The 27,987-nt window shown below is 39.1% G+C and overlaps 1 long non-coding RNA gene across 3 annotated transcripts in view; it reads left to right on the forward strand.

Annotated features, from left to right (window-relative positions):
- Positions 1-8,868: 8,868 nt before the first annotated feature.
- LOC102486024 (uncharacterized) overlaps positions 8,869-27,987 on the forward strand; it is a 49,118-nt gene continuing 29,999 nt past the window's right edge. For 2 of the 3 annotated variants that reach the window (XR_337075.1, XR_337074.1), the window contains exons 1-2: positions 8,869-9,065; positions 15,167-15,267. This is a non-coding gene — a long non-coding RNA (uncharacterized LOC102486024). Of the gene's footprint in view, positions 9,066-15,166; positions 15,268-15,642; positions 15,704-27,987 lie in introns of those variants that run through there. The other variant, XR_001369590.1, reaches the window with a different exon arrangement.

The raw sequence follows: 27,987 nt of genomic DNA on the forward strand, positions 1-27,987 counted from the left end.
CTTCAAGACTTCTTTTTTACCCTTTAACTTTAGCAGAAATAACATATTTATAGGCTTGCATCTCTGAGACATAGGTCCAAAGAAGACAAATCATGTCTCTACTTATTTAATCAAGGCTCATGCTTTGAAAAACACCTTGGTTCAGCTTCTTTCTGGGTCCTGTTATACCATGGCCAGTGGCTAGATGGCTGGAGCATACATCTTCTAGCCCTCTGTGTACTTAAAGCCATCGCAGGCTGGAGCAGGTGTGTAGTTATACAACTGTTGGCTTCCACTGCAGGAAGTGGGTACATTTGGGGGAGAGTGAAGTGAGGTCCATGCCTAATTTGTATAATAGGTTGTAAATAACTTTGGGATATTTCAGGACAAAAGATTGTATTTAAAGGTAAGATTATTATGAAACATGGTAATAACAGTAATTAGTGTTCTAATCATTACAAACAAAGGAAATGAGAAAATGTATCTTTAACCATCTGATGTTAACACAATAAACCAAACAAAATAAATAAGTGAAATCAGCATTTTGCTTGTTCTTCAGAGTTGACAGTGACTTGCCCATTGAATAATAGGTCTTTGCAGAAGGTCTGTGAAAACCATAAGGTCATATAAGGCATAATATACGTGTGTGTGTGTTTGTGTGTGTGTGTGTGTCTGTCTGTCTGTCTGTGTGAATGACTTCTATACTCCTTCAGCACAGTGAATCTAACTTCAGTATTCACTGAAAGAAAATAACAACTTGGCTAGGTATACCATGTAAACCTAATGTAAATTGGCAGCAACAAGAAAAAATTATTTCTGCTCTTCTACCTTGATTTTCTCCTCATGGAGGAAGAAAAGGGGAGGATGTTATTTTTAGGAAGGCTTTTATGGACACAGATTACATCTGATCACCTTTCCTTACAGGTACTTCTAATCAACGTGAGATTTGGGAAATGCAGATTCTCTCTGATGATAGACAGAAGTAGCAAACAGAGCTCTTAAATCTAGGTGTGTCCAGAAGGTAATGTAGGTAGCTAGGTGTTTATGCTCTCAAAGGCAGAAGATACCGTATGGAAATATTCTCAAATGATGGTAAAGATAAGCTAATAATAACAATATGTGTTTACCATAGATTAATGAGCCTTGCAACCCCCAAGCTTCCTTCCTCTGAGATATATGTATTTGTGTATGTTTGTGTGTGAGTGTGTGTTGCTTCTGTTATTCATGTGACCAGATACTCCAGTGGACATTACCAACAGGAAATGCAAGGCGTGAGTATCCGGAGGTGGCAATGCTGGCATTAGACAGAGCAAGCTTTTGAGGAGCAGGGACCTCTTCCAGGAAGAAAACCTGGAAATGGGCTGCTTCATTGTTATTCTGTTTATAAAATGCTGTCTTGAAACATCTAAGGCTAGGAATTTTCTCTTAGGAGAAAGAAGCAGGATTCACACAAAGCACGGCTTGATTCATGTTATAATCTTGTTTCAGAAAGGAGTTAGAAATTATTTTCTTATTAAAGATGAATAGTACAGCTCATAACTGAATGAATGTACACTTTAAATAAGGTGGTAAAGAAAATTTGCTGTTTTTATTGTCAATAGGTGCTTCCATATGTTGTAAAGATCACTATACCTATGACGAACTCATTTTTGCACACAATAAACATTTGTTGAGTACTTAACATAAGACAGTCATTGTGTGATTTCAAAATTATATATGAATGTGCATAACTCTAAACCATTATCCATGTGCAATTTGTTAAGATGATGATACAGAAAACTATGACAGGCAAAGAAAGTAGAAAACCTGTGACTAATATTTTTGAGTGATTTCTATGTTCCCAAGTATATATATATATTTTTTTTCATTTAATCTTTATTTAATAATAGTGACTATTATTTTCCTTATTACAGAGATGAAGAAAAAAGGCTTAGAGAAGTTGCATCAACTTACTGCTACTGTAACAATACCACAGACTAGCTGGCTTAAAAAACAAAAATGGATTTTCTCACTCTTGGAGGCTAGAAGTCGAAAATCAACAAGTCTTCAGGACTAGCTTCTTTGTAGGATCCTCTCTTTGGCCTGTAGTTGACTATCTTCTCCCAGTATCTTCACCATGGTCTTTCCTTTGTATTTGTAGCCAAAATTTCTCTCTCTCTCTCTCTTTTTTTTTTAACATTTTTTTAAACTTTGTTTTAACTTGACCAGAGAGGGCCAGAGTGAGAGAGGGAAAAAGAGAAAGCAAGCCACCAGGGCCAGGACTCAAACTGCTATCCGTCCTGTGGGAGGCCAGTGTCCTTTACCACCACACCACCAGCCAGCTCCAAAAAGTTTCTCTTTTTATTAGGACATGAGTCATATTGGATTAGAGCTCACCCTTATGACTTCATTATAACTTAGTTACCTCTTTAAAGGGCCTATTTGCAAATACAGTTACTTCTGAAATACTAGGGGCTAAAACTATATCATACAGTCTTGGGGGTTCATAATTCAGCTCATAGCAGATGTTTAAATTCTCAAAAGCATGTAGAGAATAAGAGGTTAAGCCAGAATGTGAGATTTTTCTCCCTTTGCAAGCCTTAGGATGCCTTTATAAAGTGGTGTTTGCCCTATTTCCCTAGCTAATGTCTTTATGGCACTCCCACTGTGTGATGAATAGCACTGTGAATACTGAGGGGAGAGCAGTGAATGAGACTTCTGAACTCCCTACCCTCATGAAGGCTGCTGTGCTGTGGAGGAGATAGTGAACATTTAAACAAAGAAGATAAGGTCATTATACAAATACATTAAGTACCATACAGGAAATAAACAAGGTGGTATGATGATGACTAAGTGTGGGTGGGGAATTTTGGAGAGGGGGATCTCAAGTCTTCCAGAAAAGTAGTAATCCTGAGAGTGAGACCTGAGAGAGGGGAAGGTGTCAGTCCTTTGACAAGTTAGAGAAGAGTGTTCCTACAGAGCGGAGAGAAAAATGAAAAAGCCCTGAGGCAGGAAAGAGGAGGTTTGTTTTTTTTTTTTCTTCTAAAGATGTATTTATTTATTATTTCCATGAGAGAAAGAGACAGAATCTGAAACAGAGAGACACAGAGAGACCTAAGAGGGTCTTGATGTAGTGATCCACCCCCAGCCTCAGCCAGCTCCAGATTATGGCATGCACATGCACAACACCCTCAGGAAGATGGCTAGAACTTTTCCTTACAGAGCATCGAGTTTTACCACTGCACCTTATTCTCCAAAGGGAAACAGGTGTGGCCCAGCCATGGTGGCACATGTGGCAGGGCACTGCTTTGTAAGGCTGGGGCTACATGGAAGGCCTGGGTTCAGTTTCCAGACCAACCTAAATAGGCCAGCTACTGTGGGGTGCACTTGTGTCCTGGCTGACTGGGAGGCTGAACAAGAGAATTACCACATGGCTCTGCTTCCCCTTCGAGAAAGCTGAGGTTCAGATGGAGATAGTACCCTTTGACATTCCATAACAGGTAGGTATTGAAGCTGAGATTAGAACTCAGGCTTTCATGACTTTTTTTTTTTTTCCCTAAGAAAATAAATAAATGTCTAATTCTGTGTCTCTTTTTCTCTCTCTTTTTAATAGTAACAATAATAATAATAATAATTTGGGGCCAATAGATGGTGTAGCAGTTATGTTGCTGGATTCCCACATGGCTGACCGTGGTTCCAGTCTCTGACCTGGTGACTTGGAACTCACGCTGGGCACACGTGCATGTGTGTCCAAGATCCCAGGAGGAGAAAGGAAGAGAAGAGATTGTGGCATGGCCATCTCCTTTGGGGGGGGGTGTCTCACTTTCTCTCTGTCTCTGTCTCTTCCTCTCTGTCTATGGTGAGTGCATGCACACTAAGGCAAAAATCTCTAAATGCAAACATTTAAAAAGGAAGCAGGAATATCAATAACACAACATATGCAAATTGCCCCTACCATGGCCCAGAGCTTATGGTGATACGCAAATGACATACTATGCAAGACAGCACTTTCTAGACTAAAAAGCACTATGTGAATAAATGCAGTATCATGGAGGAGACTTGGTATCATTCCAATGTATATACCTCTCTAGCTATATATGTATTTTTTCTCCAGGCTTTTATATAACTATAATCCCCACAAAGCTTTCTACTTTATTAAGTGATTAAACTCATTGGCCACAACAAAACATACAGATAATTAAGTAGGTTATTTCCCTTCATTCATCTCACACTGAAAGTGAATTTAGTTAGTTTTGTTTATAGAGGCAAGCAGAGCATGTTGCATTCCCTTTGAGAACTCGAGCATGAGCAGGCGTGTCCTGACCGGCCAACACGTGGGAAGTGGCTGGCCAGCGCTTTATTTACAGGAAGGGCCAAAGAGTGGTAAGGGAGAAGCAAGTGGATAAATAGGTTGACATCCACGCCTCCACATTTCAATTAAGACCCCCAAGGTATAGGGAATCAGTACCTACCCCTCTGTGATTTGGACACTTGACCATCATGGGGAATTTTCAGAGGACAGAAAATAGCAGGGGCACACTTGTCAATTTGTTCCCATCTTCATGCCTTTGCACATGCCATTCCTTCTTCTCTGAATGCACTTTCCCCAGTTCTTGGCATAATTGTCTCTTTCTTGTTGGTCCTTTCCTAGTTCAAATGGCCTTCATCAGAGAAGCCTTCCTTGACTACCCAGTTTTCCTCTCCTCACCCAAATCACTATCACTTCCCCCTTCTCCTATTTGTCTTTATTGCGCTTACCACTTTGTATGTATTTCAATTACTTACTTTCCTTATTTCTTTACTGACTCACCCAACTAAACAAACACTCTGAGAGCATGTCATGTTCACCACTGGATCCCATTGCCTGAACCACAGCAGATGGTCATCAAATAACCCATGAACCAATAACCAATGTCGGGGATGACTGAACAGGGAGAAGTCTTTTAGTTAAAGCTGGGTCCAGGGGAAGAGTTGATTTGTGAATGGTACAATGCATTGTGTCAAGCAGTGTTGGTGTCAAGCAGCTTTGACATTTCTCAGCTGTAACTTAAGGGAGGGTGAGCACCCGCACTGCCTCTTGAGTCGATTGATGCTGATTTCAGCAGCTGGCTGCGGGGCAGCTCCTGCAGGAAGGATGCATACAGGATGTGTGCAGGTGTTCCTCACGCTCTGTTCTTAGGATATGTTTGCTGAGTGATGACAAGTCATCATTTTCCCAGGAGCAGCCGCCTAGTCCTTTCTCAAACTTCTGAATCATGAAAGGCTCGGGGCCATTTTCCCAGCATGAGCAATCGCCAGGAAAAGACAAGAGTGCTGTGAGCATCCTCTCCCATCTCCTCCTCCTTCCTTGGTCAATCCCAAAAAGAAAACCCAGGAGCCAATTTTACAAGAGTAAATGCCGAAGGGGACAGGATACTCATTTGAGTTAAGCACACACTAGAAGAACAATGAATGAATTTAGTTCCTGTGACATCTCAGTATTTGCCCTGCCCCATTTAAAGAGTGATGTCTGGTTGCCCACTCTCTGCTTAGAGGTCACAGGGTTCTTCTGGAGTGCTGTGGATTATCTTCTTTCAGGAGCCTTCCAGACAGCCCCCTCATCACCCTTGACCACACTTTCCCAAGGAGGGATCCTGCAGAGAATGACCAGTCATGCGTTTGTTTTTCTGTAGAACACTTGAGTAAGAACGAGCAAAAAAAAAAAAAAAAAAAGTTGATTTTTCCATCTCCCATCTGAAAATAAATTTAAGACAAACGTAGGTCTGCCCTTAATCAACACCCCAAATCTCCATCGTTCTGCCTATGAATTATTTCCAAACACACTCTTGGCTTTCCAGTCTTTTGAATGCAAATTTTATATCATCATTTTCCTTTCTTAAATTCTCCACTCATTGACCAAATGAAAGTCAAACACCATAATGTGACTAGTAAACCTCATGCTCTAGGCTCTTCCCCTCCTTTGTAGGTAACTTCTCCTCCTTACACACCAACCATAAAATTGGATGTGTTTTCTGTTTCTAAGCCACGTGCTGCACTTAACAGCCATTCTCAACCCTGGGAAGTCTTGTGAGATTTCAACAAACTTTTTGGGAGCCTCCAGAGTGGATTCTGAAAGCTCCCCAGGTGACTCTAAAACTTAGCCAGTATTAAGAGCCACCAGTCTAGATTCTCAGCTGTGGCTGCACATTAAAGCCACTCGGGGAACTTTAAAAAATCTAATACCTAGCCCCATTGCATCAGAGTCTCTAAGCATGGGCTTGTGTACTAGTATTTTTAAAAAGCTCCCTAACTGCTTACATTGACCTTAAAGGTTCTTTCCTACAATAAGAAACCTCATTCCATAGTTCCCAGCCTAGGTAGAACTGCCTGAAAAGCCTTCCCTGAACCAGGTTCTCCCATTGTATGTTTATTCATACAATCTCCTGTTTATTATCTGCATCCCAGTCAGTCAGAGAGCCTCTCCAAGGCAAGGATTGTATGGTGCTGTTGGAACCTAAGGCAGGGCCTATCATGTAGTGAGTGTGCAGCCCTGAGCAATGTCCCTTCTGTGCTAGAAGCACCCAAGAGTCTCTGTCCCCATAGTTTCCCACTATTCTGATTCCATGTTCTCCCATTCTTTCTAAAACAATGTGTAGCAGCAATCTTCCAACCAATCCCTCTGCCCCAGAGACACGATGCCTAGGAGTTGGAGCCCTTCCTAGCTCCCAGGTTTACAAAGAAGTCCTCCAACAGAAGTAATTCCCAGAGAAATATTCCAGCCCTAAGAACACTGTCCTCATCTTTTTAGGTCTCCAAGTTAAAAATAAAAGAAGAAAAGACAAGGCCCAGCTGTAGTGGTGCATGCTACAAAGATGCTGTGCTATGCAGGCTGAGACCACATGGTAGACTTGGGTTCAATTCCTGGCCCTATCTTAAAGCCAAGTATCATGGCATGCACTTATAATCCTGGCAACTTGGGGAGGCTCAGGCAAGAGGATCACGACTTGAGGCTGATCTGGGTACATAGTAAGATCCTGTCTAAAAAACAGCTAGGTGTGGTGTTGTGCACCTGCAGTTCCAGCAGGAAGGCTGAGGGTGGAGAATTATGACATAGTGAGACTCGCTCAAAAAAAGGGGGGGGCAATGAGGATAATGAATGCATAAAGAATAATTTTTAGAACAGGTTTGGAACACACCTGTTTCAATTTCAGTTATCGCTATGAACACAAACAGACTTTCATCTGAAAGGTTCTAAATGCAACTTGTGAGCAGTTGATTTAGGGAGTCACTGATGTCATTGTCTATAAAAATGAAAGGTTCACCATGTCAAAAAATATTGCATAAATGAATATTGTAGGAATTATATATGTGCCATTACTTCTAATGTCTACAATCGATGTATCTTTCCTTGGCACTGCCGAACCACACAAGGATCTGGATTCTAATCCTACCTTTGCCATTAGCTGTGTGAATTTGCACAAGTTATTTACTTTCTCAGAACCTCAGTCTTCTGGTTTATTAAATGAAGACAATGAGATTATCCACTTCAGGAGGTTGTTATAAGGATTAAATGAAGATTGTTCAAGTGAAATACTTAGCATAGTGTTTGGTTCAGTAATTTTAGTGTAAATACTTGCTATTGTTATGATATTCTCTAGCCAAGAATGAGATGCCTGGGAAATTGTTTCTGATGGTAAATTCACCAAGACAAGGAAAAGGGATTCACTGAAGACAGTGGACTCACTTCCTTGACAATGGATGTTCAGACTGTGGGATTGTAGTCAGTCACAGGTTGTGTAAACATCATTTCTGCTCCTCACTAAAAATAGCTTTGGGTTTTTATCATTGCTCCTTTAAAAAACTTTTCATGAATACCTACCCATAGTTTTCATTTCTTGCATACTTCATTGCTTTCCCTTTCTTTTCAAGTAGATAGACCAAAATTCTGGAGATACCTTGCTGGACTTAAATGTTAGATTCAAGGACTTTCATATTTTTTCAAAATTTTATTAATGGCTCATTGTCCTGGTATAATCATCATCACTAAGTTCCTCTCTGATACATATTTATGTGGCTCTTTTTTAAATAATGGAAATGGATAGTTAGGGAGTCATTATGGGATAAATAAAAATCTTCAGAGTAGTAGGAATATTAAGGTCTGTTTACTGTAATTTTTAAGTCACTTCAGCATTATAAATAAGAAATCTAGAGACTTTCTGATACTGTGTTGGTGAGACATTTATGTTGCAATTAGTTGTGCTTCCCCAAACAGTTCCCACAAAATCTTCCCATACGTGAATAGTTTTTTGTCCATGGTGGTCTAGCTGGTAATTAGATTTATAATCACTGCTGAGAACTCAGTTGTCTGAGATACTCAGTCTGTAGTCCAAGTGCCCAGAAATAAGATGATGGGAAAGAAGATCACATATTCAACTTCTCTATGATTCCTAACACTTGCAGAACTACAATGTGTGAGACGTGGAACTAACTGGAAGTGATATGTTTACCCTGGTATCCACTAACAATTTCTGCACCCTGGACTGATCCTCCCTTACAAGAAAGATGCTGCAGTTGTCTGTAAGCATGAGCACATTACTGAAAAGGAAAGCACTGGCCTGGTTCCAGAACAGACTTAAAGTCATATTGACCACTATATAGATCTTTGTGCATCTTAGTTTTCCATAGCTTTGGTTAAGGGAGTAGTTCTCATTTTACATCCATGCTTATGGGATATGTATTGATTTTGGCAAGAAATCTAAGTTGGAAGGGCCTATTTCCTCAGACCCTTCATGTTTCTAAGCAATATATCTCCATCATCTCTGTCACTATCACCCTGGAACATTCTGATAGTGCCATCATAGTAGGTAGTGAGGCTCTCCATGGCATGTCATGGAAATCTCATTCTTGAGAATTCCGTCTACACTGATCCTAATTACTTTATTCACATTATATCCTCTTTTATTGCATCTATTAGACTTAATGGTGCCCACAATATTGACCCAATTGCATTAGCTCGACTTTTTGCCTGATACCTCTGTTCACATGGCCTGCTATCATCTCTGCTGAAAGAGTCTATTATGAGCAGCTCTGGTTGGTAGAGAGCTTGAAAAAGTGCAGTCTTTGTCATGGTAAGTTCACGGCTCAATGCTTTTTGTACTGATTGTATATTTCTGGATTTATTGATCAGTACCACTATGAACAAATGACAGTGTCCAGCTGGCATGTTGATGCACCACTCGCACTAGTTTGATAACAATATTGAGTTCCCGGACGGAAATCTTACTGAAATAAAATGAGCTACATGCATAGTCAGTTAACCCACAGTTTTTATTAAAGTCTAAGCTCTTGGGATCTCAAATTTGACTTGATACACATTGAGAGAGACTTGGTTTATGATTACATACGTGAGGGATTGGAGGAAAAAAGAATTTATGAAGACAAGAACTTGTCTACCCTATTGTTATGGGGTGAGTTGTGTTTCTATAAGATTCATAGGTTGAAGTCCTTAACTTTCAGGAGCACAGCATGTTGCCATATTTGGAAACAGGGTCATTAAATTGGTAATTAAGGTTAAAGAGATCACATGAGTGAGCCCTAATGCAATGACTGGTATCCTTACAAGAAAAGAGAGAGTGAGACAACATGCATAGAAAAAAGGCCACGTGAGGATGTGGCCAGAAGGTAGGGCCTACAGGTCAAGAAGAGAAGTCTCAGGAGAATCCTAACAGCTTGATCTTACACTTACAGTCTGCAGAACTGTCTGGAGAAAATAAATTTCTGTTCTTAAATCACACATTCTGTGGTTTCCTTTTATGGCGCCCCTAGCAAACTAATGTACTTAGAAAAAAATTAAAATGGAGTTAAAACATATTGCTGAAGAGGGAAGGAGAAGGAGTCATGTCATTTTATACTCCATTGGTTAGGTTATGCTTATTTCTATTCTGTGAAACTATTGTCATTTTTAAATCTCAAAAAGAAATTATAATGTTGTTTTAAAAACATTTTTCCTCTAAGTAGGTATCCACATGTTTAGGCCTTCTTTTTGCATAGTCCATTCGGTTACTATTTTCTTCTTCACACATTTCAGAGGCATAAGGAAGTAGATAAAAGGTTCCACATTAGACGAGCCTAGGTTCTCATGTCCAAAACTTACAACTACTGTTTGTAGAACTTTACTAATTCTACCTTGTCTTTGACCCCATGACTTCTCTGACCTCTCATATGCTTTTCTCAGCCTCACATTCTTTGCTTAACAGAAGTCCTCGTACAGGGATGTAGAATAAAATCTCTGATTGTGTTCATCCCTCTCCCTGATGTTCTAGCTATAATACTTGGTCAAGATTCAAGTTCCATCTCAGGAGTACCATTAAAATATTATTTATAAGCTGGGACCAGCAGTTAGCATAATGGCTATGTCGCTGGACTCCCACGTAGTCTACCGTGGTTCGAATCCCAGACCCGGTGGCTTAAAACTCACGCCAGGCGTGTGTGCTTGCATGCCCAAGATACCGAGAGGAGAATGGAGGAGAAGGGATTGTGGCGTGGCCATCCCCCCTTGGGGGGTGATTGCTCGCTTTCTGTCTCTCTGTCTCTTTCTGTCTGCCTGGCGAGCGCACATGCTCTATAGCAAAAACCTCTCAAAAAAAAAAATCATTTATAAGCATGTATGATCATATATAAAAATTATAAGATTCAAAAGTTAGTTAATGAGCCAGAACATGTGGATTCAACTACATAGGTTCAATTCTGTATACTTTGGAAGATGGTGATAGAATGTTTATAAAATGTTAAGTATACATTGTTGACAGAGATTTTGCTTAGAGAAAAGAATCACCTATAATATTCAGTTAAAACTGTCTGTCAAGGCATCAGACCTCACCTCTAAGGGAACAAATTTTCAAAGAAATCACTGCGGAAGGTAATGGCTTCAGGGAATGTTCTATTTGGGGATCTCATCTGACTTTTACGTTCAGCTTATATGACTTCAAGATGCCTGGAACTGTTTAGAGCTATCAGATCAGCTCTCCTCTCAAAAAAAAAAATCATTTATAAGCATGTATGATCATATATAAAAATTATAAGATTCAAAAGTTAGTTAATGAGCCAGAACATGTGGATTCAACTACATAGGTTCAATTCTGTATACTTTGGAAGATGGTGATAGAATGTTTATAAAATGTTAAGTATACATTGTTGACAGAGATTTTGCTTAGAGAAAAGAATCACCTATAATATTCAGTTAAAACTGTCTGTCAAGGCATCAGACCTCACCTCTAAGGGAACAAATTTTCAAAGAAATCACTGCGGAAGGTAATGGCTTCAGGGAATGTTCTATTTGGGGATCTCATCTGACTTTTACGTTCAGCTTATATGACTTCAAGATGCCTGGAACTGTTTAGAGCTATCAGATCAGCTCTAAGAGTCTCCATCAAGTATTAGAAGGAAAACTCTCATGCCCTCTTCTTTATCCTTCATTACTATTATTTTTTTAGTTGTAGTTTTTTGCATAAATAGGTGGGGCAGGCAGAGAGGACAGAAGGAATATACATGTTTCTCATCCCAGTTTCCTTTTATTGTCGGTCCATTATTGGCCTTTATCTCATATGGGCATTTTCAACTACAAAGACAATAGGCATCTGCATTGTAACTCAAAAGGTGTCTTCCTTTTCTAGGTTCAGTTTTATATTACATAAAATGGGCTAGTAATACTTTGACATGGTGGGGATTTGGTGTGGTGAGGAATATTCAGGTTCCTAGCCCAGGACTCAGCATATGGTCAGTGCTCACAGATGTTAGGTAGGACCCCAGTGACAACTAGCCTCAGACCTGCAGTGCTGCCTCCACAGAGATGCTGTACATTGTATTGGTCCTTCAGGTACAGCGGTGCTACCCTGGTTGCCTCATCTTCAGGATTCTGAGATTTTCAGTCCATCTATTCATATATTTAATCACTGCTTGTGGACACTAGGTGAACTCCCTATAGGAAATGTGCCTACTCGTCTTCTCAGGACTTCAGCTTCACACCAAAACCTCACTCTTTTATTTTCTTTTTTTAAATCTCTATGAATTATATAATCTACTTAAGAAGGTCTAAGAAAGTCTATTTGCTATGATTATATCTGTTTGACTTTTGTGCAGTTCTCAGTGTCACTATTTTAGTCACCCTAGGTAAACAGCTCTCTATATTAATCTCCCCATAATAGGCTGTTTCAGCATCAGAGACCAAAGTACATTCCTAGATGTGGCCAGAATCCTTCCACCAATAGGCCTTGGACATTGCAATTTAAGATTTATCCAGTTCATTGATCTTGAGGGTCATTTTTTAATGTCATTATCCTACTCTTTTTTTTAAATACTATTTTTTATTTAACTTTTTTATTTTAATTTGACCAGAGAGGGACAGAGTGGGCTGGGGAGGGAGGGGGCGGTGAGAAAGCAAGCTGTCAGGTCTGGGACTTGAACCATGGTTGACCATGTGGGAGTACAGTGCCCTTAACCACCATGCTACCTGCCAACTACCCCCCACACACACGCACGCACACACACTCTTTAATAAAAGAGTGGAGCTTCCCTCAGCAGAAGCCTTATCTTCCTATTTCAGCTTATCTCCCTACTCTTCTCCCATATTCCTGACTCCTGGGGTTATACCTTTCACCACATAATCCACTATAGTCAAATATGTGCAGGTAATAGAACTTCCTACGGTGACAGAAACGCACATACACACATGGATATATGTATATATACATAATCTATTTAGCTATATATGCGTGTATTTGTGTACTATCCAATATGGTAGTCACTAGGCATGTGTCCACTATGCAGTGATTAAATGTGTAAATAGACAGCTGAACATGAGACTATTGAGTATTGAAACACAGCTACTGAAACTAAAGAAGTGTAATTTAATTTTAGTTTAAATTGAAATAACTACATGTCCTACTGTATTAAACAACACAGTTTTAATAGATGTGAGACTATTGCAGGAAGCAGCTAGATACTGGAAAGGATTCATGTAAGTACGGTGACCCAGGGGCCTTCAGTTTGACTTAGTACCATTCTTATCACCTGATCCCTTGGAGGTCCGAGCTGGAGGTAAAATAGAACTTACCTTTTCCTAATTATCCCTCTCTTTAGTTCCTCAGTAGGCCAATTAATAACCCTTACTCATTACAGTCTGCTTAGGACCTAGATGCACATATTATCTAAAATACAACAGTCCTGAAAGACAGTTATCATCTGGCATTTTATAAACCAGACTCAGAAAAACAAAGTAACTTGCCTGTGATTGCAGTTAATGGACCACAAACATGAGATTTAAACCATGGTCTGCCTTGAAGAAATCCCATCTTACTGTCTCCACTCTCCAGCCTGACGTACATCTGTCCTCAAGACTGTCATCACTGAACATTCAAGACACCTGCTGAGACCTAACAAGCTTAGCTTTTGGGCTGATAATCTGTCATTCATTTCAGAGCCTTTTCTCTGTTCCATGTTTTTCTTAGATTTATGCTTTTATATATATATATTTCCCCAAAAGTCACCTACTCATTCTTCTAATTTTACTGCCTGTGACCTTCTCCACCTGGCATTGTATGTGTTAAACTACTTTGGGTTGAACTGCATTTCCTCACCACCTTTCCTACAGGACTAAGCAAGGCACAGTTGAGTTTTCAATGCAGTTCCCCCAGATTCCTGTGTTATTTTCTTAGGTCCATATATGACAACTCCAACTCTTTTTATAACCTTTTCATTAAACTCATCGGTTTGAACCATGGTTGACCATGTGGGAGTACAGTGCCCTTAACCACCATGCTACCTGCCAACTACCCCCCACACACACGCACGCACACACACTCTTTAATAAAAGAGTGGAGCTTCCCTCAGCAGAAGCCTTATCTTCCTATTTCAGCTTATCTCCCTACTCTTCTCCCATATTCCTGACTCCTGGGGTTATACCTTTCACCACATAATCCACTATAGTCAAATATGTGCAGGTAATAGAACTTCCTACGGTGACAGAAACGCACATACACACATGGATATATGTATATATACATAATCTATTTAGCTATATATGCGTGTATTTGTGTACTATCCAATATGGTAGTCACTAGGCATGTGTCCACTATGCAGTGATTAAATGTGTAAATAGACAGCTGAACATGAGACTATTGAGTATTGAAACACAGCTACTGAAACTAAAGAAGTGTAATTTAATTTTAGTTTAAATTGAAATAACTACATGTCCTACTGTATTAAACAACACAGTTTTAATAGATGTGAGACTATTGCAGGAAGCAGCTAGATACTGGAAAGGATTCATGTAAGTACGGTGACCCAGGGGCCTTCAGTTTGACTTAGTACCATTCTTATCACCTGATCCCTTGGAGGTCCGAGCTGGAGGTAAAATAGAACTTACCTTTTCCTAATTATCCCTCTCTTTAGTTCCTCAGTAGGCCAATTAATAACCCTTACTCATTACAGTCTGCTTAGGACCTAGATGCACATATTATCTAAAATACAACAGTCCTGAAAGACAGTTATCATCTGGCATTTTATAAACCAGACTCAGAAAAACAAAGTAACTTGCCTGTGATTGCAGTTAATGGACCACAAACATGAGATTTAAACCATGGTCTGCCTTGAAGAAATCCCATCTTACTGTCTCCACTCTCCAGCCTGACGTACATCTGTCCTCAAGACTGTCATCACTGAACATTCAAGACACCTGCTGAGACCTAACAAGCTTAGCTTTTGGGCTGATAATCTGTCATTCATTTCAGAGCCTTTTCTCTGTTCCATGTTTTTCTTAGATTTATGCTTTTATATATATATATTTCCCCAAAAGTCACCTACTCATTCTTCTAATTTTACTGCCTGTGACCTTCTCCACCTGGCATTGTATGTGTTAAACTACTTTGGGTTGAACTGCATTTCCTCACCACCTTTCCTACAGGACTAAGCAAGGCACAGTTGAGTTTTCAATGCAGTTCCCCCAGATTCCTGTGTTATTTTCTTAGGTCCATATATGACAACTCCAACTCTTTTTATAACCTTTTCATTAAACTCATCGGTTTATATCCCTTTAAGGAGATGGAATGCTCTTTCAAAGGGCCAAGTCTTTTTCTCTTTTTGTCCTATCAATTTGTAGGGGGCTTAAAAAACCCAATGGGTATACTCCCATGTTCACAAATCATTGATGTATTATTTTTTCCCATTTTGCTAGTGAAGAAATAGAAGCCCAGAATGACCAGTATTTGCAGCAAATCTATCAGGAAATCAGAAAGGACTCCAAAACTCAAAGCTAGCTCAATGTGAGGACTAAAGGTAAGGCACAAGTCCCAAAGGTATTAAAGAATCACTCCTTCCTAATAAACTCAAGGGTGTATTTCTAAGTAGTTCTTGGAAATTAAAATAGGCAGAACTGGAAATACTATTTCAGACCATGTATCCAGACTGATTCTCACAATGACTTGGCACTGAAAATTTCTCAAAGCCCAAGTAGCCCATCTCCTCAAGCACACAATTTGCTGAGGGCAAGTTGATAAATTTCTGAAAATACTCTCATAGAAGTATTAAAACATTATCTCCATGAAAAGGTCAATCTAGGGTTCTAGGAACTTGGGCAGTTCACAATTGCTGGTAAGTGTACTTTGTAAATAACTGGAAAGTTTGATTTAAGCCAGTTCACTTTTCTTACAGTATTGCGGAAAGCCTCTATGGGCAGTTGTTTTCAGATAGCTCATCCTTGTTAAAGCCCGACTTATCTTCCTGAGTCGAAAAATACGGGAAGTCAACAGCATTATCTTCCAAGATTTCTGCATTGTTTGCATGAAGCAAACTTCCATTTTACTAGATACTTTAAATGGAACTTCTTTTCAAGTCTTCACTGGGTTTTTAAACTACCCCTTCCCAGCATGGGAAGCATGGTGCATTTTTGAAAAGCAACAAGGGCAATGTACAAATGTAGGTTCAAGAATTTTTCTCAGCATAACTCATCACTACTCATGAAGAAAATGTAGAAGAACATGGAAGGGCTTTGGTATGTTTGGTATTAATACCTAGGTCAGCTCTTCTGAAAAGGAAATGGAAAGAGACCAAGTGGGTCAGTGATGGGAATAGCATGTGAAGGCTTTTAAAAACAATATTAATAAAATCTATAAACAAATAGCAGTAAACCACTGTATTAATTTCCTGGGGCTGTCATAATAAATTACTAACAACTGAACTGCTCAAAACAATAGAAAATTATTTTCTCACAGTTCTGGAGGCCAGAAGTCCAAAATCAAAGAGTGAACAGAGTTTGTCCCTTCTGGATATTCTTAGGAAGAATCTTTCCTGTGCATCTGTCTGGGTTTCTGGTGGTTGCCAAGGAGCCTCAGTGTTCCACGGCTTGCAGCTGTATCATTCCAATCTCTTCCTCTCCAATCTATAAATATCATGCCAGTTCACAGTGACAGACATCAGATGGCCTTCTTTCCTGTGTGTGTCTGCATCTTTACATGGCTTTTTCTTAAGAATACCAATCACTGGATTTAGAGTTCACCCTAATTCACAATGACATGACTGTAATTTAACCAATTACACCTACTAAAACCCTTTTCCCAAATAAGGTCATTGTGAGTTTCCAAAAAGAATATATTTGGGGGTTATGTTATTTAATCCCATTAAGAATGTGGTGGACTCCCACATGACCAACCATGGTTCAAGTCTTGACTCTGGTGGCTTGCTTTCTCACCTTTTCTGTCTGTCTGTCTCTCTTTGGTCAAATTAAAAAAAAAAAAGGCAATAATAAAATTAAATAAAATGAGTCTTTAAAAAAAGAATAAAAACCATAAGGGGAAAAATGATCCATCTTCCTTATCTCAGAGCACTGTATAGAGCTTATGGCATGATAGAAAGTAGTTGGACTGGGGGTCAGGAGGCCTGGTCATGTTATAAACTTTCCTCAAACTTAGAATTGACCTAGTCTTTCACAAATTAATCAGGGAGTGGAGAAGTAAAGGGGTCCTCTCTCCAGTGAGTGCAGGTGCTCTTTAGCAAAATAATTTAAAAAATAGCATGCCCTTGGGTGAGCAGATGGTATAGTAGTTACGTTGCTGGACCCCCGCATGGCTGACAGTGGTTCGAGTCCCAGACCTGAGGGCTGAAACTCAGGCTGAGCATATACATGTGCATGCCTAAGATCCCGAAAGAATGGAGGATTGGGAAGTGGCCATCCCCCTGGTGGTTGAGTTCTTACTTTTCTTATCACTGTCTCTGTCTCTGTATTTCTGTCTCCCCTCCCCACAAGCACATGTGTCCTAAGGCAAAATCCTCTTAAAAAAGAATGTCCTTGTCTTTCTTGAGGTTCCCAAGGATCTTTGACCCTGAAAGACTGAGAACAACTGGACCAAATCATCCATAAAGTCCATCAAAGCATTCTGATTTCTGGAAAAATATTTAATCTGTGTTGTGACCCCCAATTTTGTGATACACTCAAAGTTTCTGAATAGTGTGTTACAAATCTAGCCCTTAAGATGATTTCATTTCTAAATATTTCTGGCTCATTGATTTCCAATTTGCTTCATTTTACATAACCCACAGGTAAATCAGTTTTACTTTGCTCATGTTTTATTCAATAAAACATGTAAATGAAACCCAGAACTGGGAGAAAACAAGCTAATGTCAGCATAAGGAGAAGAAAAAAACACAGTTGAACAGGTTTACAGCTATATGTGTGGGTTTGAGTACCAAAGGATTTGGGACTGAGCTGGTGAAAGGCAAGAAGAGGGGAGAGGGAGAAATACTGGAGGTTAGACTGCTGTGGGATTCGCAGCTTTGGAGCAGGACTCACGTTCCTCTCAGTCAGGGCTGTCACTCATCTGACATTCGGTGTCTCCCTAGTCAACAACGTCTTAGCTATCAGAAATAATTCCATTTGATGACACAGCCCCTACTGTGTTTTTTTTAAAAGAACACGTTTCCCTCTATGCTTCATAGCACCATTTATGGATGTCACATATTAACATAGCTGGCTCTTCGGGAACCATGGGTAGTTAGATCAGCCCACAGACCAGCTGGCCTTCTTTTATTTTCCCTTCTTTTCATTTCATCTGTCCAATTTTTTTTTTTTGAGAGGTTTTTTTTTTTCACTATAGGGCACGTGTGCTTGCCAGACAGACAGAGAGAGACATAGAGACAGAAAGCGAGAAATCACCCCCCAGGGGGGGATGGTCACGCCGCAATCCCTTCTCCTCCATTCTCCTCCCGGGATCTTGGGCACGCACGCACACGCGCCCGGCGTGAGTTTTTTAAGCCACCGGGTCCGGGACGCGAACCGCGGTCGACTACGTGGGAGTCCAGTGACATAGCCATTACGCTAACTGCTGGTTCCCTCATCTGTCCAATTTTGATTTCTTCTGTCCTTCAGAGCCTCCCCACAAAAGGAAATGTGAGAGGAGGGGAAGTAGATGAGTGCCTATTGACCTGTATTACTACATTTCTATCATTTGGAAAGCATGTGGTCCAGAGAAGCAGTTTTTAGCTCTATATATCTTTTCTTGTCCTATTCATGCAGACAATCAAATTAACTTTTTAAGTTTATTTCTTGTATGAGACACACACACACACACACAAGTACCCTCCATAGATCTCACACCATGATTTCTCCCCCTTCCCGTGGCTTTGCTAGCCAGACGGGATCACAGACAGAAATGTAGCATGTGTAGGTCAATCAAGGAACTGAACCCCAGGCGCTTCCATTTGGGTCCAGATTCACTTCAGCAGTGCAATTGTCCATGTCACCCACTCAAATTACCTTCTCAATGTTATAACATAGAATTAAACATTCACCCTCTGGGGGACCAGCAGATGGTGTAATGGTTATGTGGCTGGACTCCACATGGCCGACTGTGGTTAGAGTCCTGGACCTGTCAGCTTCAAACTCATGCTGGGCATGTGTACATACATGTTCCAAATCTGAAAGAAGAATGGAGATGGTATTGTGGGTATTGTGGCCTGGCTACCCCCCAGGGGGTGATTTCTACTTTCTGTCTCTGTCTCTCTGTGTCTCCAGTGAACACATGTGCCCTATAGCAAAAATTGGTCTTAAAAAAAAATGGTCTGTTGCTATCTGAAATATGTTTTTTATTTTTTGTCTATTTTATCCACTAGAAATCAGATAACCACGGTCGACTACGTGGGAGTCCAGCGACATAGCCATTACACTAACTGCTGGTTCCCAATATATTACTTTTATACACACACACACATATATAAACACACATTCCCTTCCTTCATGGTAATTTGTACTTGTCATTCCTAATTCATTTAGGCCAAGTTTCTACTTCTATACACAGAATATGTGGAAAATGTGCTAACTCATGAAATGATCCTTTATTAGGTTCCCATGTCTAGTCTAGAGGTGTGCCAGAAGTTCATGCTTACTTAACCAAAGAATCTATTTCTGTCATGTATTCTAGAATTGACACTACTGAGTATTCCTTTCAATTACAAAAAGCCCAAGAAGAGACCAGCAGTTAGTGTTATGGCTATGTCCCTGGACTCCTATGTAGTCGACCACGGTTCAAGTCCTGGACCCAGTGGCTTAAAACTCATGCAGGGTGTGTGTGCGTGCATGCTCAAGATCCCGGGAGGAGAATGGAGGAGAAGGGATTGTGGCGTGGCCATCCCCCTGGGAAGTGATTTCTCGCTTTCTGTCTCTATGTCTCTGTCTGTCTGACGAGCGCACACACCCTATAGCAAAAACCTCTCCAAAAAAAAAAAAAAAAGTCCAAGAAAAAGCTCTTGTAAGTGAGCGCTAAGTCACTCACCAAGATTAGATTTTCTGCATATGTTTGTCAAATAAAAGAGTAAATCATGGTATAGCATAAGCTTTCTAGGGAATGTCAAGTTTGTGATTATTCTTTAAAGGTCAGTGAAAAGAATGAGAAACACTGAGCATTCTCAGTGCTTTTGAAATGGCATTCTCAACTGCCTATATTGACCAGAAAATGAATCCCAGGCAGGACTTGAAGTCTTTCAAGAAAGTAAGTACGATCTTTCAAACTCACAATAAAAGGGTGATGGGTAGAATGAAAAAAAAAAAAAAAAGGAAGGAAAATAGATCCAGACCACTTGGACAGCATGGGTGGGGCTTTTCACGGTCTTTGTCAGTCTTGTACTCCATTGTAAAGTTAGAGCTAATTGCTTTCACTCAGTAACAATATAAATGTAGCCAATTTGGATTTATCATTTTAGTTTTTATGTGATCAACTTGTCACTTTCTAGACAGCTAAAAAATAGCCAACCAACTAATTTGCTTTATATTAGAGCCTAGATGAAAAGAATTAGTATATACATCTTTCTCTAAATTGGGGAATAGACAACATATTACCTGGATGAGAACTTTCTCAGAAGGGATCTTAACCAAATAAACTGAAAATTTGTGAGTAATTTCAAGTTCACAATTTTAAATAGATGTTAATTTTTGTAATACTATATTCAAAGTAGGACAATTCAGTTGAAATCATAATTACTCTTTGAAATAGCCCTACCATTCTTTTTTTTTTTCTTTTTTTAAGAGCTTTTTGTTATAGGGTGCTTGCGTTTGCCAGACAGACAGAGAGAGACAGAGAGACAGAAAGCAAGAAATCAACCCCTGGGGGGATGGCCACACCGCAATCCCTTCTCCTCCATTCTCCTCTCAGGATCTTGGGCACGCACGCACACACACGTGCCCAGCGTGAGTTTTAAGCCACCGGGTCCGGGACGCGAACCACGATCGACTACATCGGAGTCCAGCGACATAGCCATTACGCAAACTGCTGGTCCCAACCATTCTTAAAACCTATTATGATTTATCTTCCATTTGTTATTCTATGTCTACGAACCCTTTTTTTCAGCCTCCTTGCAATTCAACGACCACTGCAATGCAAACAGAACTGAAAGGATTTACATCTTATATATAATTCATGAACCTTACTAATTCAATATCTTTGACAGTTAACAAGTTTTAAGTTTTCTCCTGTGCCTTGCCCCTCCCACGTTCAAATGCTTCAGTAAGACATGGAGTCCACAGTGCAAAACACACAACGATATAAAAAGGTACAGATTGGTTGGGTAGGAGTTTTCCTACCCATTTGAATGTGAAAAGTGGCAGTGCTATTCAAGTATTAAAACATAAAAGTTGTGGGCCTGCACCAGCCACCTGGCATGGTGGTTAAGGTGCTGGACTATCACATGGCTGATCGAGGTTCGAGTTCTGGACCTGGCAGCTTGAAAAATCACACTGGGTACATGTGTGTATGTGTCCAAGATCCCAGGAGAATAATGTAGGAGAAGAGATTGCAGTGTGGCCATCCGCCCAGGAAGGTGATTTCTCACTTTCCCTCCTACTGCCTTTGTCTATCTCTCTCCAGCTTGGGGAAAAAGAAAAAAGTTAAAGTTACTACTACACCACAAGGAAGGGGTAGTCTCCAAGGTAAATTTCAACTAAGTTTATTTCAAAAAGTATTTCCTAAAGTAGAATGTTTCCCCAAAGGCGCTAGAAAAATCGATTGTCAGAACACTTTAAAGGAGAAGAGCCAAAATATAAAGGAAACCTATTTTACCCTCACAGAAAAAGGGCAATACAGATATCTTTAATAATCCTAGAGTATTTTTTTGTGATAACAAGAATAAAAGTCAATTAAATATTTATTTAGTTATTCTAAATGACCTTGTTTGGTACTTAAAATAGAATTAATTTAAAGAAAATAAACATTTTTTCCTGTTTTTGCTACAGTACCAGACTACATTTCTTACTTTCACCCACACGTGTTGATAATCTAGCATTTGTGGGATGTTTAGCACCATCCCTAGCTTCTGCTGAAGATGCCATGATACCTATCCACCCCAAGCTGAGACAACTAAAATTGTCTCCAGGCATTATCAAAAATCCTCTCAGGGACAAAATCATCCCTGTTGAAAACCACTGCTTCAAGTCATGGCAGAAAAAAAAATAATTCACCTTGTAATCCCATTTTTTTGTTTTCAACTTAAAGTTATTCATAATAACTTCTGAACACCCCATTCTTTTCCACTTATCTCTGAAAATGTGGCATGTCTCTGATAAGTTGGTGTTTTTAGCGTCTTTATTTATTTTTATACTCTTGAAGAAGGAAGTCTATAGATTTTCACGTCCTTGTCTCATTCATTGCCCATTCTAAGCAGCTCAGTCCTGTTCTCTGTACCTTAAGGGGAGAAAAACGTCCTCTCCTCTTCTAAAAGGGAGGCCGTTTATTCTGTACTCTTTGTTCTTATCACTGAGACCGCAGGTTTCTGTGTTCAAGGCTGGAACTCTCTTTAGAAGCATGAGCTCTACCAAAAGCTAGGATTTTCATGTTATGCAGCTCCCCAGCTAAAAGGCCCTCAATGGTTGCTTTAACAAATATTTTAGAAGCTTCTGAGACTAATTTTGGGATGCTGGAGAGGAGCAAGGAAGAAATTGAACAATTCCCACTGTGGTCACCTAAACTCAAGACAATAGGATTATTATGTTAAACAGGAAATATATATATATAAATATATATTAATGTGCAAACTTAGGCAGGGGCTATTTCTGAGCATCTCTTATATTAAACAAATGAACTCTAATAAAAAGTATCTCAAGAATACATTTGAAAGTCTTTATTTTTTCTGAGAAGGTTTTTCATCATTCTCATGGTTACTAGAAACCCACTGGGACTGTTTTTTTTTTTTTTCCAATAAAGGAAAGTAAACTAGATCTCCTCCTTCTTGTTTATCTTGCCATTTCTCTCCTATGTTTACATCTAGAGCTTTGAAGTGCAAAGACTAAATTATTATTTGCATTGTTAAAAAATGACGGAAGTGCAGCAGTTGTCTTTATTGAGCTAGAGTGATCTGCATGGCAGTTTTTGCCTTTGTGTACATCTAATTCTAATGTGGAATATGGATTATTACAAAGCACCCCAAAGCGGCAACAACTTAATAATGTAGATGTCATTTATTGTCTATTTACTCTGTGCCAAAGACTGTACTAGTTACTTAGTTCTGTTTATTTTACATTTAATCATACATATCCTTAGTGCAACGCCATGAATTAGGTCATATAAGAAATCTTAGGTTTAAAGAGATTAAGGTCACATATATATATTTTAAGTAGGAATTCAGATTGAGTTAGGACTAACCTCAGAGCCTTTGGACCAGCTCAGTGGTGCAACAATAACATGTTGCACAAGCAATGCTGGATCCATACGGAAGGTCACAGGTTTGATTGCCAGGTCAACCTGTAAACACCAAGTGTGTATATCCATGATCTTGACTAGCTGGAAAGGCTGAGTGTGGGGGTTGTTCTGGTGTGAGACTGTATTGAGAGGGTTTCTCTCTCTCAAGAAACAAACAAATAAAAAACCTTCATTCATATCTAGCATATCTATTGAGTCACTGGAAATGTCATGAAATATTTTTCTATGCAAAAATGCATCATGACTTTCCCAATGACCTAACAGATAGATAGATTACCATGATCTCATATAATATTTCTCCCTTTCAGGAATTCCCTGACAAGAAACTGTCACATGTAAGTTGGCTCTCAGAGTCAGTCTACAAATTGAGAATCCTTTTACTCAAATTAAAGCAGTATTTCCCATAGTGTGATACAATGAATACAATGAATACCTTCTTAATAACTTGTACTGTTGAAGAAGAAGATTCATGAGTCCTATCCAAAATCTAATAAATAGAATCTCTGGAATGGGTGAGAAGCTGACCCAAGTATCTGCAATTTTTGAAAACTCAAATTGTTGTTATGCCTAGGAATATTTCAGAACCGCTGACCTATGCTATCAGAAAAGGTTTACTCACTGGGCTAGAGAACTTTGGTTTTCTCTTCAAGATCTGGTATGTGCCCTTCTCGCCTTTGTCCTCTGCTCCAGAAAGGAAGGTGCACAAATTCCTTCAGTAGGCTCCCTTGTCCTCTGGTGGCTTCCAGATGGGTTCAGACAGTGGGAAAGGTGGGATAGAGCCATTACCAAGAAACCAGACCAAAGGAGGGAGAAAAGGGGTCATGAGCATTGCAGATTGGCTGCCTCACCTCCTGTCCCCCAAAGAAGGCCATGTAGCACCTGTCATGCAGCATCTCCACATAAGAAAATCTCTAGATTCCAGGAAATACAACGTTCTCTTTTGCTTTTAGACTCTGGGTTGAGAAACATCTCTTTCTGTGGTTAGCTCCAGGGTACTCCATTATCCTCTGTTGGTTTCTTAAAAGTTTGTTCACTTTTATGATCCCAGACAAATTCTGTGATTTTCTTTTCTAGATCAGTGAAGACTATCTCTTGTAATTTTGGGGGGATTGCATTAAATATGTAGAATTGCAATTTTGGTTATGTAAATTATCCCAGCCCAGGAACATGTGATGTCCTTCCACTTTTTTTGTGTCATTTGTTTTTTTTAAGATTTTCATAGTTTTCCTTGTAGAAGTCTTTTACTTCTTTGATTAGATTTATTCCTAGGTATATTATGCTTTTTGTAGCTGTGGTAAATGGAATTACTTTCTTTAGTTCTGCCTCTGTCTGCTTGTTGTTTGCATAGAGAAATGCTATAGATTTTTGTAAGTTTATTTTGTATCCTGCCACTTTACTGTATTCATTTATTACTTTGAGAAGTTTTATTGTGGATAAATTTGGATCTTCTATGTATACAATCATATCATCTACAAACAGAGATAATTTCAACTCTTCTTTTCCTATTGGGATGCCTTTTCTTTTATTCTCTTGTCTGTTTGCATTGGCTAGGACTTCCAGCACTATTTTGAGAAGGAGTAGAGAGAGCAGGCAGCCTTGTCTTGCATCAGTTTTTAGTAAAAAAGTTTTCAGCTTTTCCCCATTCAGTATAATATTAGCTATAGGTTTTTCATAGATGGCTTTCATTATGCTGAGAAATTATTTTTCTACACCAATTTTGCTGAGAGTCTTAATCATGAAAGGATGTTGTATTTTGTCAAATGCTTTTTCTGCATCAATTGAAATGACCATATGGCTTTTTATCTTTCTTTCTGTTAATATGGTGTATTATATTTATGGTTTTGCTAGTATTTTGTTGATAATTTTTACATCTATATTGACCAGAGATATTGGTCTGTAGTTTTCCTTTCTTGTCATGTCCTAACAGTTTTCGGAATGAGGGTGATAAAGGCTTCATAAAATTAATTTGAGAGGGTTCCTTCATTTTGGATATTTAGAAATAATTTGAGTAGAATGAGGGTTATCTCTTCTATAAAAGTTTTATAGAATTCAGGACCTTGGCTTTTCTTTATTGGAAGGTAATTTATTACTGATTCAGTCTCATTGGTTGTTATGGGTATGGGTCTATTCAGGCTTTCCATGTCCTCCTGAGTCAATCTTGTAGATTATATGTGTCCAGGAATTTGTCCATTTCATCCATATTTTCTTGTTTGTTGATGTAATAGTTGCTTGTAGCATCCTCTAATGATGTTTTGTATTCCTGTTATGTCTGTTGTAATAGTACCTGTTTCATTGCAAATTTGATTTTATCTGGTTTCTTTCTCTTTTCTTCTTACTTAGTCTAGCTAATGGCGTGTCAACCTTGTTTATCTTTTCAAAGAACCAGTGTTTAATTTATTTTTGGTATAGTTCATTTATTTTCTATTTCATTTATTTCCAGGTCTGGGACTCGAACTGTGGTCAACTGCATGGGAGTTCAGCGACATAGCCATTACATTAACTGCTGATCCCCTCAAATCTTTATTATATCTTTTCTCCTGGTATTTTTTTATTGTTCTTTTTCCATTTCTCTCAGGCATGATGTTAGGTTGTCCATTAGTCAACTTCCCATTGTTTTCTTATGAGAATTAATTGCTGTGAGCGTCCCTCTTATGACTGCTTTTGTGGAATCAGAAAAGACCCTGAGTTGCCAAAGCAATCCTATACAAGAAGAGTGGAGTGGGCAGCATCTCATTCCCTGACCCCAAATTTATTACAAAGCTGTGATCATCAAAACACCATGGTATTGGCACAAAACAGACATGAGGACCAATGGAACAGAATAGAAACCCCAGAGATAAAATCCAAATGTACAGCCAGAGGGTACCCGTCACTCCAGTGAGAAAAGAAAAACCTCTTCAGCAAATGGTACTGGAAAAATTCTGTATTCACCTGCAGAAAGATGAATCTGAACCCTTATCTCTCACCATGAACAAAAATCAACTCAAAGTGGATCAAAGATCTAAACCTAAGTACTCAAACTATAAAACTACAGGTGGAAAACAGTGGAGAAACTTTGGGTGACACTGGGATAGGCAAAGACTACTTAATTAAGACCCCCAAAGCACAGGCAATAATCTCAAATATAAACTGGTGAGATTACATCAGATTAAGAAGTTTCTGCACAGCAAAGGGCACAGTAATTAATATGATTCAACAACCCTCAGAATGGAAGAATATTTTGTAAACTATGTCCCAGATAAGTAACTGATAACCAGAATGCAAAGGGAATTCAAGCGGCTTTCCCAGAAAAAAATGATTAATCCAATTAAAAGATGGGAAAATTAGCTGAATAAACAACTCTCCAAGGAAGACATATGAACAGCCAAAAAGCATATGGAAAAATGCTGAACATCCCTCATCGTAAGGGAGATGCACATCATAACCACAATGAGATATTACTTTGGTCAGATTGGCGAAGATTTAAAAAAAAAAAAAAGATAAGTGCTGGCAGGGATGTAGTGAAAGGGGAACTCTCCTACGCTGTTGGTGAGAATGTAAATCGGTCCAGTCACTGTGGAGAACAATATTGAGGTTCCTCAAAGACCTAAAAATAGAACTACCATATGATCCATCAATTCCACTCCTGGGTATCTACCAAAAAGCAGGAGAATGCTCAGTTTGAAAAGTGCTTGCACATCTATGTTTATTGAAGCATTATTCACAATTGCTAAGACAGGGAACTAACTCCATGGAATACCATTCAGCCATTAAAAACAGTACTACCCTGGCATTTGATAGAAAGTGGACAAAAATTGAAGGTATTTTGCTCAGTTAAGCAAGTCAGGCTATGAAAGAGAGACATCGTATGTCTCCACTAACATATACTGACTGCCTGCACTCTATGGTAGAAACTGAAAGAGAGAAGGACATAAAAGCAATGAAAATACTTATGTACACTGGAGATAGTGTGGAAGTAGGGTGGAAGAGGAGAAGAGTGTAAGGAAGATAATTAGGGAGAAAAATAGAGAGGTAAGAAATTCGTGGGACACAAAAAGGGTTTATTACTTAATGATGATGTGTATAGTATTCTCAAAAAAAAAAAAAAAAGTTGAGGAAAAAAAAAAAAAGAATCCAGGTGGTGGGTATGTAGGTTTTCACTGTTACACTCTATGCTGTTTGAAATTTTAAAAGTTGAAAGGGGGGAAATATAAGAACCAATCTGAAGTTGCTCTCACTAGCTAAATCTCAATTAGAGCATGAAAATCAATAATGATAGTAGCATATTATATTCTACTGAATAAAATAAAAAGTCATGAGTCAAAAAAAAATGTGTTCGCATCTCTGTAGTCTCTGTTAAATTCTTGACAGTTTCCCTATTTCAAGGTATCCATTTCCTGGAAGAACCCTGACTAATACTTTTACATACATGACTCGAGCATCTATAATTTGTCTAATTCTTCTGGGTTATTCTTCCACATTGTTCCTATTAAGGACTCAGAACACTTAACCTGCCTTACCCATATAATATTTCCTGTTTTTGTAATGATGAAATGAGAAAAATATTTGCATGGTGTGTATGTCCCCCCAAATTCATATGTGAGATTCGGTTGTGATAGGATTGAGAGACTAAGTACTTGGGGCCAGGGTGATATAGTGAATAAGGTGTTGGATTCCCACATGGCTGATCAAGGTTCCAGTCCCAGACATGGCAACTTGCTTTATTACTTTCCCACTCTCTCTCTATTTCTCTGTGTGAGTGCACGAGCCTTTTAATAAATTAAAAATAATTATAATAAATAATTATTTTAACAAAGAGAGAGACTAAGTACTTAATAAG

This window comes from Tupaia chinensis, unplaced genomic scaffold (assembly GCF_000334495.1).
Source record: "Tupaia chinensis unplaced genomic scaffold, TupChi_1.0 Scaffold144180_1, whole genome shotgun sequence".
Taxonomy (NCBI): Eukaryota; Metazoa; Chordata; class Mammalia; order Scandentia; family Tupaiidae; genus Tupaia; species Tupaia belangeri.